Genomic DNA, 19,168 nt, shown 5'->3' with positions numbered 1-19,168 from the left:
CAAACCTAGCAAGGGAGTGTTAGCATGTTAGTGTTGATAATGTTCAGACAATGTAAGACCTGTCTTTTCTTCATCCACCTCCATGATCTCTGAGCACGATTGTCTGTACTTTCAGTGGAAGGACTGGCGTTGTGTAGGAGAGACAGGGTGACACCATGCACCTGTCAGAGGACAATGGCCCTTCCCCTGCAAGGTCTATAGTGTGATGGTCAGAGTAGAGGCCATTGGGCTGTGCCTGTAACACAGCCCATCTAAATCCACACACCACCCAACCAAGCAGTGTTAAAACCAACTCTGCCCTTTCAAACGGTGTAAAACCCACAATGCCCATCCAGAGCCAAGACAGGACAAAATATGGCTTCAGCTGGCCCTTAATTCAGTGACCAACACAGACTAAACATCTCCCTGTCTCCCCCGTCATCATCGTTCACCCAGTCCCCTCCTCACCCAGTCCCATGTCCTTCTAATAGCACAGGAGCTGATAACATCATTGGATAAACATTGTTCTGAAATCAACAGCTAGCACCTGACGTTTTACAATTTGCAGTGCACTTGTTTGGGATGTGTTTGTGTGCGTGTGTGTGTGGCGGGAATGTTCTCTGACGAGCACTGGGCCTAAACCTCCTATGTGGGTGTACACTTGCGTGCGTGTAAGTGTTTTGGAGCATATCTGATTGTAGATCCGACTGGTAAATCTGTATGAATGGCAGTTTCCATTCGTTTTGTTGACTTTGACATGTTGCCAAACTTTTCTCTGTTATCTCAGCTTTGCATTTTGATGGCAATAATAATTCATGCACAGGTTCTGCCCAAGGTCAGTTAGAGGTTAACTACAACCGTCTTCATGTTTCCTTCCTTTTCATCTCCCCTAACATTTCCACTTAACACAGGTACCATAGAAAACAAGTACTTTCACGTTGGTGGGCTATTATCTGTTATGGTGGTGTTGTAGAACCATGTGCCGCTAAAAAGGGACATTATGATGATGGTTACCTAATATATATATATATATATACACACAATATATATATATAGATAGAGATATATATATACATACATATATGATATATATACTGTATATAATCTATGCTTGATGCAGGTGTCTCAGTTGGTAGAACATGGTGATGGTCATGTTTTGGGCGACCGGACCAAATTAACATAGAAATGTGAGTTATAGATCTGTCATTCTCATTGAAAGCAAGTCTAATAAGCAGTAGATATTTTCTATGTGCACTATTTATATGCTTCTGGTTCTTAAATGTCCATATTTGTGGTTATTGAAAATTTATTTCACAGCAGTTTAGATGGTACAATGATTCTCTACACTATACATTGATTGTTTTGCCACATACTTAAATTAGGTGTTTACTTATATTAGAATTTTAGCAACCAGGAGATGGCAGAGTGTTTTCTGCATATTGCACCTTTAATGCATGGCATTATTGCTGGGATATAAGACAAGGCAGTAAGTACATTGCAGTGTGAACGTTCAATACATAGTTGGTTTACTGGTGAGCTTAATGTGTCTCATTTCACACCGGTTTCAAAGTCCACCAATAAGTGCTATAATGCTAATATCTGTGAAAACTCTTCACAGTAGTGTTCTGTGGGTGTCACTGAGTAAGTGGGCTGATACCCCATTTCATGGACCTAAGATCTATAGGTAAGCCTGTACATTGCATATACAGTGCATTCGGAAAGTATTCAGGCACCTTCACTTTTTCCACATTTTGTGACATTACAGCCTTATTCTAAAATTAATTTAAAAAAAATTGTACTCAATCTACACACAATACCCCATAATGACAAAGCAAAAACAGCACCTTTGGCAGCAATTACAGCCTTGGTTTCCTCCAGATGTGACGCTTGGTTTCATTAGACCAGAGAATCTTGTTTCTCATGGTCAGAGTTTTTTTAGGTGCCTTTTGGGAAACTCAAAGTGGGCTGTCATTTGCCTTTTACTGAGAGGTGGCTTCCGTTTTGCCACTCTACCATAAAGGCCTGATTGGTGGAGTGCTGTCCTTCTGGAAGGTTCTCCCATCTCCACAGACGAACTCTGTCAGTGACCATAGGATTCTTGGTCACCTCCCTGACCAAGGCCCTCCTTCCCCGATTGCTCAGTTTGGCCAGGCAGTCAGCTCTAGGACGAATCTTGGTGGTTAGAAATTTCTTCCATTTAAAAATGATGGAGGATACTGTGCTCTTGGGGACCTTCAATGCTGCAGAAATGTGTAGGTACCCTTCCCCAGATCTGTGCCTCGAAACAATCCTGTCACGGAGCTCTACAGACAATTCGTGGCTTGTTTTTTTTCTCTGACATGCACTGTTAACTGTGGGACCTTATACAGACAGGTGTGTGTGCCTTTCCAAATCATGTCCAATCAATTGAATTTACCACAGGTGGACCCCAATCAAGTTGTAGAAACATTTCAAGGATGATCAATGGAAACAGGATGCACCTGAGCTCAATTTCGAGTCTCATAGCAAAGGGTCTGAATCATTATGTAAATAAGGTATTTCTGTTGTTTTTCATACATTTGCAAACATTTCTAAAAACCTGTTTGCGCTTTGTCATTATGTGGTATTATGTGTATATTGATGAGATAAAAAATATATATTTTAGAATAAAGCTGTAATGTAACAAAATGTGGAAAAGATGAAGGGGTCTGAACCATTTCCGATTGCACTCTAAGTATGGCCCCCATGCAATACTAAAGTCTAATATATTCACAGAGATTTCAACTGCAATTAACTCATTTGTATTTTGTTGAATGTATATAACATCCCGACCTTGTTTAGCATTATCTAGTCCAAATATGGCATGATTCCTCTATTTGTATCCGTTTAAATCGCTTTCAATGAGATACTTTTATTCTGAAGCAAAACAGAAATCATCGTTATTGTGGCTAGCTTCAAACAGATTCCACGCAGATAGGCTACCTACTTATAGCCAGTGCTTAATCATTTCTAAATCGGGAGGGTCCAGAACAAAAAAGTGAGCGCAGAATCCTTTTTAATACCGCACAAATAAATGATCGAAATGTCAGACTACTTTGATATTGACAAACTGAGATCAATAAAACGACCTGGTCTTGAATGCATCAATAGCCTAGTCCTAGGTGTGGAGACATATTGTTGGCTACATTAAGACGATAAATTATAGTCCTAAAAATGCTTTTCACTTTCACTGACTCACCCAATGATGCGCAGCTCACTTGCTGGTGATGGCGGATGCGCTCGTACAAAAAGCCTATCTCTCTTGTTTTACTTTATAACACTATATTTGGAAGTTGATCTAATATTTTGGTAACCTACAGCATTGAGTCTTCTCTTTTCAGCAGGAGCCATTTGCTTTCCGACCTGTGTTTTCCTTCGATTGTATTTGACAAATGGCTAAAGGCCTGTTTTGTCTGCATGCTGTTTTTTCGCCAAAAGATTTGCCTCGCGTTCCCGACTGTAGGCTATTCCTTGTTATTTGGCTACAATCCACAGCTAGGCTATTTAAAAAAAAAAAAGCTATAGATCCTCTGTGGCTTAATTATAGGCCTTCCCTTGGTGTAGTAGGCTATTCTGAATTATTTCATTTGATTCTGAACAGACAGTGGTAATTATATCACTTTGGCATATACATTCATTAGGGGTGCTGCAGTTCCTTCAGATCCCTTCGCGCGATTCTATAAGGAAATACATATAGTGCAACGCTGGAGAGTTGCAGGCTCATGTCTATCAGAGCAGAGAGGGAGATATCATATGAAGTTAATCTAATTCTAGTTATGTGAGAGATACTGGCACGCTTCTCACACAGCCACCGCCACCCGTTGGTCTCAAACGTAGGTTACAATGTTGAGCAAATCATAAATCCGGCCCAGCCCACCCCGAATCAACTCTTAGAATATTAGGCCCGGGCTAAAAGCAACTTTTTCATATTACGTTTTTTTTGTGGGGGCAGGAGAATTAACGAATTGGCAACTCGAATGAACTTTGATCACTTTTCTTCTAATTTGTACATAGCAAAAAGTGTGAGAATAAAAATTAATGCCTATATGTCAATTCCCAGGCTATTGAGCGCTGCTGGTGCACGATATTAAATGTTGGAGGACCACCCGTGCGCGTGCTGGCTCCCAATTGCGTATTCTTCGATGGCGTGAGGGCGTCAGTAACCAAAGAGGGTCGCGGTGTAGAGTAGATCTATATGATATATATCACCTCCTCCGCCCCGCTCAAACACCGACCAGGGAACGAAACACCAGTACATGAGCAGGAGGACACCATTCAGAAAACCAACCAACAACTGACAGCTTTATCGCCGTTGAGAACACAGGTGAGGAAATGCTGCGAGTTTATTCACCATCGGTCGTTATAATATTGCAAATTATAAATAATTTCACTTTTCGTGGGGTGTGAATTTTTGCAACGGAACAAATACATTGAATGTGCGGGAATCCAAATGAATGGCTTGCTGCTGCAGGTGGCCTTGGAACCATTTCCTTCTTCCATTCTCCTTCCATTCACAGCATTATGTTTTAGCCTACTGAAATGACTCTAATTGTCTTGAAATTGAGAAATTATTATTTTAATGAACCCAAGATAGTAACCTGCTGACGACAGTTTCCCCTGAAAATGATCGTCCCTGGTCTTGTATCATGGTCCTGTTCATTGTGCATTTAATGAAGATAGGACTTCTGCATCTGTTCCATAGTGATGTATATAGAGTTCCTGTGCAGGCGGCTATTTAGATTGTCACTGGTTAACTAGCAGGGAGAGGAAAGCTTCAACCCCCTCTCATCCTCCCTTCCCCTCTTCCCTTCATCCACTATCCTCCCATTCTTATAGCCTGGCTGTGTGTTTCTGTTGTAATGACTTATTTGACCCATTCTCTAATGAGAGCAGCATTCAGAGCAGTCCTGTAAAGCAGGGTTTCCCCAAACATGGTTCTGGGGCCCCACCTGGGTGCACATTTTGCTTGATGATGAGTTGGTTATTTGAATCAGCTGTGTAGTGCTAGGGAAGTAAACCAAACCCAGTGTTGGGGAAGCTACACTGTAAAACATTCCCCTGTAAATTTACAGCATTGTACTGGCAGCAGAGTTGCCAGCTAAATAATGTGATTTTACTTGACAGCAGGGATGCTGTAAAAACATTTACAGTAAGAAAAACAGTACTGTATTAAACAATACAGCATTATACATATAGACTCAATGGTTGCAAAAATGGGAAGAGGTCTGTCCATGATAGGGTGTTGCTCTGCCTTCTTGACACCTCAGTTGACCAGACAGGTCCTAAAGGCCCTAGTTTTGTTGCACCTGGACTACTGCCCAGCTGTGTGGTCATGTGTAGTTGAACCTGGACTACTGCCCAGCTGTGTGGTCATGTGTAGTTGCACCTGGACTACTGCCCAGCTGTGTGGTCATGTGTAGTTGCACCTGGACTACTGCCCAGCTGTGTGGTCATGTGTAGTTGCACCTGGACTACTGCCCAGCTGTGTGGTCATGTGCGGCAAAGAAGGACATAAGTCAATTGCAGTTGGTCCTAAACAAAGCAGCACATATCACTCTTAGACGTATACGGAGGGAGTGTCAGTCACATTCATGTCAGTCTCTCCTGGCTCAAAGTTGAGGAGAGATTGACTGCATCATTATTGGTCTTTGTGTGAGGTATTGATGTGATGAAGGTACGGAACTGTCTGTTCAAGCCGTTGGCACACAGTTCAGACACTCATCAGTACAACAAGACATGCAACCAGAGGTCTCTTCACAGTCCCTAGGTCCAGAGACTGGGAAGCGCACAGTATTACATTTCGGCATGACTACATGGAACTCTCTGCCACCCCAGGTAAACTCAAGCTAGCAATAAAACCAGATTTAAAATACAGATAAAATAACAATCATTGGATTGTAGTATTAAATATCGCCATGACTACATGGAACTCTGCCACCCCAGGTAAACTCAAGCTAGCAATAAAACCAGATTTAAAATACAGATAAAATAACAATCATTGGATTGTAGTATTAAATATCGCCATGACTACATGGAACTCTGCCACCCCAGGTAAACTCAAGCTAGCAATAAAACCAGATTTAAAATACAGATAAAATAACAATCATTGGATTGTAGTATTAAATATCGCCATGACTACATGGAACTCTGCCACCCCAGGTAAACTCAAGCTAGCAATAAAACCAGATTTAAAATACAGATAAAATAACACCTTACTGCACAAAGGGGACTGTGAAGACACACAGCCATTTTATATATATATATTATAATGTGCACTGTATTATGTATTAGACCTAGATATTGTGTGTACATACTGATATGTAGGCTGTGTGAGACATTTTAAATGTACAGCATGTATTTCAGTCCTTGACTAATAATCAAATCAAATCCAATTTTATTTGTCACATGTGCCAAATACAACAGGTGTAGGTAGACCTTACTGTGAAAAACTTTTTTACGAGCCCTTAACCAACAATGCAGTTCAAGAAATAGAGTTAATAAAATATTTACTAAATAAACTAAAGTCAAAACCCAGCGACTCCTGTGGCGGGCCGGGCGCAGTGCGCGCTAACCAAGGTTGCCAGGTGCACGGTGTAGCCTCCGACACATTGGTGCGGCTGGCTTCCGGGTTGGATGCGCGCTGTGTTAAGAAGCAGTGCGGCTGGTTGGGTTGTGTATCGGAGGACGCATGACTTTCAACCTTCGTCTCTCCCGAGCCCGTACGGGAGTTGTAGCGATGAGACAAGATAGTAGCTACTACAACAATTGGATACCACGAAATTGGGAGAAAAAGGGCTAAAAATTCAACAAAAAAAATATTTAAAAAAAATAATAATATTTTATATATATATATATATATATATATATATATATATATGAAAAGATTCAACTGTTTGGCCTGGATGTCAGGTGTCACGTCTGGAGGAAACCAGGCACCATCCCTACTGTGAAGCATGGTGGTGGCAGTATAATGCTGTGGGGATGTTTTTCAGCGGCAGGGACTGGGAGACTTGTCAGGATTGAGGGAAAGATGAACGGATCAATGTACAAAGAGATCCTTGATGAAAACCCTATTTCCAGAGCGCTCAGGGCCTCAGACTGGGGCGAAAGTTCACCTTCCAACAGGACAACAACCCTAAGCACACAGCCAAGACAACGTGGGATTGGCTTTGGGACAAGTCTCAATGTCCTTCAGTGGCCCAGCCAGAGCCTGTACTTGAACTCGATCTAATATCTCTGGAGAGACCTGAGCAGCGACGATCCCAATCCAACCTGACAGAGCTTGAGAGGATCTGCAGAGAAGAATGGGAGAAACTCCCCAAATACAGGTGTGCTAAGATTGTAGCTTCATACCCAAGAAAACTTGAGGCTGTAATCGCTGCCAAAGGTGCTTTAACAAAGTACAGAGTAAAGGGTCTACTTATATAAATGTTTATTTTTATTATTATTTTTTTAATATGTAAATTAGCAAAAACGTCTAAAACCTGTTTTTGCTTTGTCATTATGGGGTATTGTGTGTACTTTGAGGGAAAAGACAATTTAATAAATGTTTTAATAAGGCTGTAACATAACAAAATGTGAAAAAATGAAGAGTGACTACTGTGCCAAACAGACCAAGGTAATGGCAAGTACTCAACCATTTAAAGGTCAATTTAAATTTAACTGTAATTAAAGTCATTACAGTTGAAAATGGTCAACAATTAAAAATTCTATCCATAATTAAACATTCCAAATAATAAACAATTCAAACAATAAGTAATCAATCAATTAAAATTAGGCAAACCAAATAGTCATCCAATAAAACAAAAGCAATCAAGCAGCCAATCAATCAAAAAAATAATCCCAAAATATGTCATATGTCTATTAATACAGTCATATGTCTATTCATAAAACAGGCAAAACAAAACTGTGAACAAAACAAGACTGAAAACAAGTTTCAGTCTTGCTGCCACTCCGATCTGTCCCCTTTACACATTTAATTGTTGGAGCACTACTATCACATATCAGTTAAACTCTCATTCACGGGTGCAACAAATGTAGCCTCTTACAAGGCACGCCTCAAAATATGTTAGAGAATCAGAGGGGTGCGGGGGCTTCCTTAATCGACATCCACGGCGCCCGGGGAACAGATTTTCAGCTAGTCAGCTCAGGGATTCAATCCAGCAACCTTTCGGTTACTGGCCCAACACTCTAACCACTAGGCTATACTGTATTCTGTGTGGTGGAATTAAATTACATAGTAAAAAACGTAACTTGTTTTTGCGGTAACTTTACTGGCAACCAGTTAACTGTAAGTTACTGTAAGAAAAGGTACAGTATGTTACTGTAAATACAAAATAAACTTTGGTTTAACAGTACATTGCTGTAAAGAAAGCACTTCTTTACAGTAATGTACTGTTAAACCAAAGTTTCTTTGAAATCAATATTTGAAATTGCCCGAACAGCACCAGAACATCAATCTTAAATGTATTTAGAATTTTGTTTCAGCAATATACCGCATTAAAACTAAAAGCAGATTTACCTAGCTCGGAGTACACCCTAGGAACCTCTAGAGGTAGCTATTCCTGTGAACGGGTTAGGCTAGTCAGGTGTCTATACTTCAACATCAAAGTTAGATAAGACGGAAGTTGACGTAGGGCCTTGTAAACAAAAAGGGAGTAATGTAGAGATCTACGGGTCTTTAGCGAAGTCCAGCCAACCTTTTGATACAGGATACAGTAATGAGTACCAAAACTGCACTATGGTAGATGGCATCCAAAGGTTTAAGAGTAGGAGCAGCTGCACTTTGACAAACAATATCACCATAATCAAGAACAAATAAAAAGTTTGACTGAATAATCTGCTTCCTTCTGCTTAAAGAAAGGCACAATCTGTTTCTGTAGAAAAAGCTAATTTAACTTAGCTTCTTAACCAGCTCCGCTATATGTTTTTTAAATGTCAAAATCCATATCAATCAAAATACCTAAGTATTTTATGTCGGAACACATTCGATTAAAGAACCACCTAATAAGTGACCATGTAGTTCATCTGAAACATTCTTACAAGAGTTTGAAAAGAACAAGTATTTTGTTTTGCCTATATTAAGCACAAGTTTTAAAATCAGCAAGGGATTCCTGCATGGCTATAAAATCTGACTGTAGTTTTTGCACAGCCAGATCAACAGTCGGGGCAATAGCATCCCTAATACTATCATTCGCATATAGATGAAGTTTACAGTTTAACAGCTTGACCAATGGTGTTTATATAAATAGTGAAGAGAACTGGTCCCAAAATTGACCCCTGTGGTACACCTTTATGTACTTTAAGAAATTCAGACTTAACCCCATCAATCACAAATGGCCTGAGTTGTGTCACTAAGATGATCATGAAACCATGAACAGGCGTCAGAGCTCAGGCCTATCGAGGACAACTTATTCAATAAAATATCATGATCAACAGTATCAAAAGCTTTTGGCAGGTCCACAAACAAAGCAGCACATTTCATTTTAGTGTCTAAAGCATTGACAAGATCGTTAACAACTAAAGTGGTTGCTGTAATAGTACTATGCCCAGGCCTAAACACTCATTGGTTTACATTCAAAATACATTTCTCTGATTTAAAAAAAAAAAAGAGCAAAATTGTACATTTTAACGATGATTAAAAAATCCTTGCTTGACAAGGAAGCCTTGAAATGGATCGATATTTATTCAAATCCTCGCCCTTATGGAGTGACAGCCCCATTAGCTGATTTCCTGATAATGTTAAATACAAACGGTGGGTTATTGAGCCAACAATGATGGGCACTGCACACTTAAGCAGACCGGGAACAAATTGGTTGGCCCCTGTGGATTTCTTGTTGTCTATTGCTAACAAAGGATCCAGGACTTATTTTTCTGTCAATAGCCTAAATGAAAAACTTTGACTATAATTTCTGATAATTCAGCAAGTTTTCCCTATCAGCATCTAGCCCAATATCATTGTGAATAGGCTTAGAAGTTATTTCAAAGAGATAGCCTAGTGAAATAAAATGGTGATTAAATGCATCAATGATGGCATTTTTTTCTCGTAATGAGGCCAGTGTCTGAATTAATTTGGTGTGGCAGAGAGGAGGATGTAGAACCCTTCAGGGATTTGTGTAACCTCTACTTCCAACTCACACCCTCAAACATGTAGATCCCCCGAACGCAGCTCACTTTCCAGCCCACACTCTCAAACACCTAGGGTCCCCTGAACGCAGCTCACTCTCCAGATCCCAATCACCTGAATTCTAATCACCTGTTCATACACCTGTATGTCATGATCACACACTATTTAGTTCAGTTCTTTAGCCTATTGGATTTCCTGTTATCTACCTATTGCCTAATCTCCCCGACTACGTTACTAGCCTTTTCCCTCCCTGTACTGTTGCCCTTTTGCACCCCCTGTGTATGACCTTCTGCCTGCCCCTGGACCCAGCTACCGACCTCCGCCTGTGTATGACCTTCTGCCTGCCCCTGGACCCAGCTACCTGCCTCCTCCTGTGTATGACCTTCTGCCTGCCCCTGGACCCAGCTACCGACCTCCCCCTGTGTATGACCTTCTGCCTGCCCCTGGACCCAGCTACCGACTTCCCCCTGTGTATGACCTTCTGCCTGCCCCTGGACCCAGCTACTGACCTCCCCCTGTGTATGACCTTCTGCCTGCCCCTGGACCCAGCTACCTGCCTCTTCCTGTGTATGACCTTCTGCCTGCCCCTGGACCCAGCTACCGACCTCCCCCTGTGTATGACCTTCTGCCTGCCCCTGGACCCAGCTACCTGCCTCCTCCTGTGTATGACCTTCTGCCTGCCCCTGGACCCAGCTACCGACTTCCCCCTGTGTATGACCTTCTGCCTGCCCCTGGACCCAGCTACTGACCTCCCCCTGTGTATGACCTTCTGCCTGCCCCTGGACCCAGCTACCGGCCTCCCCCTGTGTATGACCTTCTGCCTGCCCCTGGACCCAGCTACCTGCCTCTTCCTGTGTATGACCTTCTGCCTGCCCCTGGACCCAGCTACCGACCTCCCCCTGTGTATGACCTTCTGCCTGCCCCTGGACCCAGCTACCTGCCTCCTCCTGTGTATGACCTTCTGCCTGCCCCTGGACCCAGCTACCGACCTCCCCCTGTGTATGACCTTCTGCCTGCCCCTGGACCCAGCTACCGACCTCCCCCTGTGTATGACCTTCTGCCTGCCCCTGGACCCAGCTACCTGCCTCCTCCTGTGTATGACCTTCTGCCTGCCCCTGGACCCAGCTACCGACCTCCCCCTGTGTATGACCTTCTGCCTGCCCCTGGACCCAGCTACCGACCTCCCCCTGTGTATGACCTTCTGCCTGCCCCTGGACCCAGCTACCGACCTCCCCCTGTGTATGACCTTCTGCCTGCCCCTGGACCCAGCTACCGACCTCCCCCTGTGTATGACCTTCTGCCTGCCCCTGGACCCAGCTACCGGCCTCCCCCTGTGTATGACCTTCTGCCTGCCCCTGGACCCAGCTACCTGCCTCTTCCTGTGTATGACCTTCTGCCTGCCCCTGGACCCAGCTACCGACCTCCCCCTGTGTATGACCTTCTGCCTGCCCCTGGACCCAGCTACCGGCCTCCCCCTGTGTATGACCTTCTGCCTGCCCCTGGAACCAGCTACCTGCCTCTTCCTGTGTATGACCTTCTGCCTGCCCCTGGACCCAGCTACCGACCTCCCCCTGTGTATGACCTTCTGCCTGCCCCTGGACCCAGCTACCTGCCTCCTCCTGTGTATGACCTTCTGCCTGCCCCTGGACCCAGCTACCTGCCTCTTCCTGTGTATGACCTTCTGCCTGCCCCTGGACCCAGCTACCGACCTCCCCCTGTGTATGACCTTCTGCCTGCCCCTGGACCCAGCTACCTGCCTCCTCCTGTGTATGACCTTCTGCCTGCCCCTGGACCCAGCTACCGACCTCCCCCTGTGTATGACCTTCTGCCTGCCCCTGGACCCAGCTACCGACCTCCCCCTGTGTATGACCTTCTGCCTGCCCCTGGACCCAGCTACCGACCTCCCCCTGTGTATGACCTTCTGCCTGCCCCTGGACCCAGCTACCGACCTCCCCCTGTGTATGACCTTCTGCCTGCCCCTGGACCCAGCTACCGGCCTCCCCCTGTGTATGACCTTCTGCCTGCCCCTGGACCCAGCTACCTGCCTCTTCCTGTGTATGACCTTCTGCCTGCCCCTGGACCCAGCTACCGACCTCCCCCTGTGTATGACCTTCTGCCTGCCCCTGGACCCAGCTACCGGCCTCCCCCTGTGTATGACCTTCTGCCTGCCCCTGGAACCAGCTACCGGCCTCCCCCTGTGTATGACCTTCTGCCTGCCCCTGGACCCAGCTACCGGCCTCCCCCTGTGTATGACCTTCTGCCTGCCCCTGGACCCAGCTACCTGCCTCCTCCTGTGTATGACCTTCTGCCTGCCCCTGGACCCAGCTACCTGCCTCCTCCTGTGTATGACCTTCTGCCTGCCCCTGGACCCAGCTACCTGCCTCCCCCTGTGGTCCTTTACAAATAAACACCTGCTGCGCCCTGCGCTTGAAACCAGCTCTCTGTCTCCCATCGTGTTCATTACAATTTGATAGTTTTCAAAAATGTTGCCGGGTTCGCAGAGTGGTTATATAGTAATCAGATTTAGCCTTTCTGATTTGTCTTACAAAGTGATTCTTCAGTTGCTTAAAAGCTTGCCAGCCTGGGCTTAAGCCTGTGTTTCTGGACTTGACCCAAGCATCATCTCTTTGATGAATGACTTCTGACAATTCTGGAGTGTACCAGGCATTCAATCTACCTTTTAACCCTTATTTTGTTTTAAGGAAGCATGATTATCCACGATTGTATTGAAGACATCTGTAAAAAGGCACAAAGCTAAATCAGGTTCAGGGATAGCTGAGATGCAATCAATGTCACTAAAATAAAAAATGTAAAAAAGCCTGGTCAATTTAACTTTTAAAGTTCATCTAGGTGATTACACAAGGCTTTGATTTTTGTATTCTCACATCTCTAACACAAACAACTGGGAAAGGGTCACTAATGTCTTGGGCGAAGACACCAGTAGAACTCTGGTGTATTCATTAAAATAAGATCAGAGTTGACTGTGAAGGATCTTTAGGGTTGGGCCGTGTAGGCTAAGTCATCAGCTGGGTTAGATCATTCAGATCATTACACATGTATTTTAGATTGTCTGAAGCCTGCATTTCCCAATCATAATTTAGGTCACCCAGGATAAGGAAAAGAAGACGAAGTAGTTAACTCCCTGAGTGCACAAAGGTAAGCCGAGGCACGACAGTAGACCCCTACCAGCTTCATGCCTCTCACTTGACATGCGTAGTCGCAGTAGTCATCAGCTATTACTGTAAAGAAATACAGTATGTTAGTCATTTTTACAAGAGGCTTCCAATTACAGTTAATAACAGTATTTTTCTGCATTTTACCCATAATGCACTTCAATCTGTAGCATTAATTCTGTAAAACACTTCAGTTTTTTTTTTACCATGCATTCTACAGTGTATTCTGAAAATATGGTTTAGCAAGCCACCAATTCGATATGTTGGGAGTCCTGTTAGTGTTAAGCAGCTGCACAGTTCAGAGTCAGACATTATCTGACTACTGTTTTCTCATTAAAGTCAGGCAGACAGTCATGCACTGATACCTTAGCACTCAGCCTGTCAAAAAAACAAACACTGAGGGAGAGAAGAGTGAATCTGGGGTGGTGGGAAGAGCACTTATTTCTTGTGCATGTGTGTGTTTTCATGCTCTGTGAAAATCCTTGGTGAAAGTGTGGCAAATCTTTGCTTCAGAGCCATCCTCCCGTTGACTCTCTCTCCACAGCTCCTCAGCCCACATCCCAGACTTGTCTTCCCTGTTGAGAGGAGAGCTCTGGGGAAGGTGAGACTCTGGGGAACCAGGTTTCCATCCCAACTGAATAGGACAGATTGACACCATGTTGTTTTGACAAACTGTGACTTGACTTCATCTCCTCCCTGCCTTTGGTGACGAGAACAGTTCATATGTAGTCACTTCTGTTGTAACTGAGGAAGCAGGATAAAGGGAGGGGAAAAGGAAGAAAGTGAGGGAGGGGAATCTGAAACAGACTTTGTACTGTTCATCCATCATAGATTCAGGCAATGGCAGGAATATTTTAATATGAAGACTAAAGAGTACAGAAGAGCAAACCTCAAACCTAGAGGCAGTGAGGATATTGAGTTTTTAAAAGTCAGTGTCTCAGTCAAACCCTGTTGTTTGTCAGAGAGAGACAGACAAGAAAGAAATAGAGAGAGAGAGAACCATGACTAAACAGCATGATTAGGGAGCCGTTGTTGATCAATGCCATGAAGGGTCAGCAGGGTCTTTGATACACCCGAAAGAGAGAGAGGTGTTTCCTGCCTCGCTTGTGTATAGCTTTGATCCTGCAATTAATGATATTACCCACAAACCTCCTCTGTTCCAGTTATCCCAGACAGACAGCAGACGTCTTATTTAGAGACACTGATGATTAGTCTAAAAGCCTGGAAGCAGGATGAAACAGTGAAGTGATTCTTCTTTTGTCAGGCGAGTAAGAGCGAACATAAAAGGTTTCATACCTCGACAGGTTACGTCCTCAAACAAATAAAGACTGCAGTCAAATTGAAATGTTTGAGCACCTTAGCATTGTCTCCCTCCTCTCTCCTGGCATCCTACTCTTGAGTTTTTAGTGAAGCACACACCCAGCCAGAACAAAGGCACCTCTATGGTCTCACTATTAAGTGACTGTTAAAATGTTTTGGTCTAAATGACTCCTTGGGTCCTGTGGCGGAGAGCAACGTGTTGTGAATACTGATCTCTTCCAGGGCCTTTTCCCCCTAAAGCAGCATTCTGCAGTTTCTACATCAATTTTTGGACTTATAAATTACTTATATATATATATATATATATTTCTAAGTTATATTCTTCAAGAATCAATGGATATATATATATATATATATATATATATATACCCATTGATTCTTGAAGAATATAACTTAGAAATGCCAATAAACTTAGTTCAACTGTCATATCCCACCATAACCCAAAATAAAAGCTTGTTTTACTCCAATGTTTGTAAACCAAAGTAGATTTATACAACACTGTATAGCCTTGAAACATGGTTAAAAAACATTTTGTATATATTGGATGGTCAGTCTTTGCATCCATATCTCTGTCTGTGAATTTGAGAGCGGTTACATTTCTCCAGGCTTGGCCCCAGTGATGTACTGGGCCGTATGCACTACCCTCTGTAGCAACTTACAGTCAGATGACGAGCAGTTGCCATACCAGGCGGTGATATAACCGGTCAGGATGCTCTCGATGGTGCAGCAGTATAATTTTTTGGGGAGGATCTGGGGACCCATGCCAAATCTTTTCAGTCTCCCGAGGGGGTAAAGATATTGTCATGCCCTCTTCACAACTGTCTTGGTGTGTTTGGACCATGATAGTTTGTTGGTGATGTGGACACCAAGGAACTTGATACTCTCGACCCTGGTCTCTGACCTCCTCCCTATAGCCTGTCTCGTTGGTGATCAGGCCTACCACTGTTGTGTCGTCAGCAAACTTAATGATGGTGTTGGAGTCATGCTTGGCCACGCAGTCGTGGGTGAACAGGGAGTACAGGAGAGGACTAAGCACGCACACCTGAGGGGCCCCAGTGTTGAGGATCAGCGTGACAGATGTGTTGTTGCCTACCCTTACCACCGTCAGTAAGTCCAGGATCAAGTAGTAGAGGGAGGTGTAGGAAAGGGCAGTGTGGAGTGCGATTGAGATTGCGTCATCTGTGGATTTATTGGGGCGGTATGCGAATTGGAGTGGGTCTAGGGTTCTTGCATGATTGCATTGATGTGAGCCATGACCAGCCTTTCATGGCTACCGACGTAAGTGCTACGGGGCAGTAATCATTTAGGCAGGTTACCTTCGCTTTCTTGGGCACAGGGACTATGGTGGTCTTTTTGAAACGTGTAGGTTTTACAGACTCAGTCAGGGAGAGGTTAAAAATGTCAGTGAAGACTCTTGTGAAGACAGTTGGTCCGCGCATGCTTTGAGTACACTTCCTGGCAATCTGTCTGGCCCTGCGGCTTGGTGAATGTTGACCTGTTTAAAGGTCTAGCTCACATCAGCTATGGAGAGCATGATCACACAGTCATCCGGAACAGCTGGTGCTCTCATGCATGCTTCAGTGTTGCTGGTTTCCCTTTGTAGTCTGTAATATTTTTCAAGCCCTGCCACATCTGACGAGCTCCTCCTATAATCCATAAAGGAATGTGTTGAACACGGATTCGTGATCCAGGCACTATCAGCAGTGAGGAAATCAACGGCATATTCCGCCACACTGAGTGAGTCTTGGCGAAGCTGGAGTATCTTCCGGGCAGACTATCTCCCGGACAACAGAGAGTCGAAAACCTTTTTCATCTCAGCCACGAAGACCTCCAGGCTGAAACACACGGCAGATTGTTGTTCCCACACCGCCGTCGCCCAGGCGAGAGCCCTCCCGGACATTAGCGTCAGGCTGCAGCTCGAAAATGAGGGAACTCTGGCAGAGAAACGCCCCACAGGATCCTAACCCTCCAACGAAGCGTTCCAGAGGAGGTAAGCAGGGTTCTCGGGAAGCCGGGGTGGCCTGGAGAGACGCACTGCTGACTGCGGTGTTGCTTGGGGACTGGGAGGCTACTGTCGGCTGCTTCACAGATAATCCAGCAATGTATTGCTCCAGCAATGTATTCAAGGCACAGTCATAGCGTTCTGCTAATGTCTGGAATCCGTCCAGAAGACCCAAAAGTAACTCCTCATGTCTCTTAATTGTGACTCCTTCTGAGGAGATGTTGTTGCGGAACTGGTCCGTGTCTACTGGGTCAGTCATGACCAGTTCGTACTATCAGACCTCAGGATAAGACCCAGATGCAGACAGTTCGAAATAACAAAAGTTTATTACAAAAACAGGGGGCAGGCATCTTGCAGGTCAAGGGTAGGCAGAGGTCAGTAATCCAGAACATAGTCCGAAAGGTACAGAACGGCAGGCAGGGTCAGGGCAAGCAGAATGGTCAAAACTGTGAGAACTAGAAAACAGGGATTAGAGAGAACAGGAGTACAGGACAAATGCTGGTAGGCTTGACAAGACGAACTGGCAACAAACAAACAGAGATCACAGGTATAAATACATAATGGGGCACATGGGTGACACCTGGAGGGGGGTGGAGACAAGCGCAAGACAGGTGAAACAGATCAGGGTGTGACACCCAGTGTCTGTTGGAAAGCAGATTGGACCAGGTTACCCTCCGGGATTTTGCCTGTGCTTAGCGCAATTCTTTTTCTTTTCATCTTAAAAAACTCCCTAGTCTTTGCAGATTATAAGCATACCCATAACAGGATGAATCCACCACCATGCTTTAAAATATGAAGAGTGGTACTCGATGATGTGTTGTTGTGTTGGATTTGCCCCAAACATAAAGCTTTTTATTCAGGACATAAGGTTAACCTCTTTGCCACATCTTTTTGCAGTTTTACTTTACTGCCTTGTTAACAGGATGTATGTTTTGGAATATTTTTATTCTGTACAGGCTTCCTTTTCACTCTGCATTTAGGGTGGTATTGTGGAGTAACTATGTTGTTGATCCATCCTCAGTTTTCTCCTATCACAGCCATTAAACTATTTAACTGTTTTAAAGTCACCATTGGCCTCATGGTGAAATCCTTGAGCGGTTTCCTTCCTCTCCGGCCAACTAAGTTAGGAAGGACGCCTGTATCTTTGTAGTGACTGGATGTATTGATACAGCATCTAAAATGTAATTAATACTTCACCATGCTCAAAGAGATAGTCAATGTCTGCTTTTTTCTACCAGTAGATGCCCTTCTTTGAGGGGCATTGGAAAACCTCCCTGACCTTTCTGGTTGAATCTGTGTTTGAAATTCACTGCTTGACTGAGGGAGATAATTGTATGTGTGGGATACAGAGATGAGGTAGTTATTAATAAAATAATGTTTAACACTATTATTGCACACAGAGCAAAGTTTTACTCCTGAACTTATTTAGGCTTGCCATAACAAAGGGGTTGAATACTTATTGACTCAAGACAGTTCAGCTTTATTTTTTATTATTTTGTAAAAATGTTTAAAATCAGAATTTGACATTATGGGGAAATGTGTGTTGGCCAGTGAAACAAAATCTCAAATTCAGGCTGTAACAAAATGTAGGTGAAGACAAGCGGTGTAAATACTTTCTGAAAGCACTGTACATCCCCACACAGATACAGACCCTCAGGACAATCTGAATTAAATAAACAATTATAATAATATACAGTACATCTAAAACAAAATCACAAAAGTAGTGCACTGGGCCTTTACTAGTCCTGTATTAGCAATCGATGTAGCCATCTGTAGCGTGGGCAAAACCATTTTTCAGCACAAAAAATCCAGGTTCAACTGAAACCGGTGTGTTTAAGTCCAGGTTCAACTTAAACATGGTTCTACTGAAACAGGCCTGTTAAAATTCCAGTTCTACATGCAGCCTGTTAAATTAGTCAGGTTTGCATCTCCATAAGGACACGTCAGTACTTCAATCCACAGTTTATTTTAATTTTATTTTATTTCACCTTTATTTAACCAGGTAGGCCAGTTGAGAACAAGTTCTCATTTACAACTGCGACCTGGCCAAGATAGAGCAAAGCAGTGCGACAAAAACAATAGCGTTACACAGTCAATAACACAAAAGAAAAGAAAAGTAAAATCTGTGTACAGTGTGCGCAAATGTAGAAGAGTAGGGAGGTAGGCAATAAATAGGCCCTAGAGGTGAAAATAATTACAATTTAGCATTAATACTGGAGTGATAGATGTGCAGATGATGATGTGCAAGTAGAGATACTGGGGTGCAAAAGAGCAATAATAATAAGTAATAATATGGGGATGAGGTAGTTGGGTGTGCTATTTACAGATGGGCTGTGTACAGGTACAGTGATCGGTAAGCTGCTCTGACAGCTGATGCTTAAAGTTATATAGGGAGATATAAGACTCCAGCTTTAGAGATTTTTGCAATTCGTTCCAGTCATTATCAGCAGAGAACTGGAAGGAAAGGCGGCCAAAGGAAGTGTTGGCTTTGGGGATGACCAGTGCAATATACCTGCTGGAGCGCGTGCTATGGGTGGGTGTTGCTATGGT

General features: G+C 43.8%; 1 protein-coding gene across 1 annotated transcript in view; it reads left to right on the top strand.

The window, feature by feature from the left end:
• The first annotated feature begins 3,982 nt into the window (after positions 1-3,982).
• The window catches only part of LOC110520361 (5-hydroxytryptamine receptor 1F-like), a 30,283-nt gene continuing 15,097 nt past the window's right edge, over positions 3,983-19,168 (top strand). Inside the window, exon 1 of the mRNA XM_021597623.3 lies at positions 3,983-4,321. The gene's annotated coding sequence lies outside the window, so the exon portion shown is untranslated. The remainder of the gene's footprint in view (positions 4,322-19,168) is intronic.

Source organism: Oncorhynchus mykiss, chromosome 3 (genome assembly GCF_057628025.1).
Source record: "Oncorhynchus mykiss isolate SJ-2025 chromosome 3, ASM5762802v1, whole genome shotgun sequence".
Lineage (NCBI taxonomy): Eukaryota > Metazoa > Chordata > Actinopteri > Salmoniformes > Salmonidae > Oncorhynchus > Oncorhynchus mykiss.
Note: the sequence above shows the minus strand (reverse complement) of the source record. Positions and strands in the feature narration are given on the sequence as shown.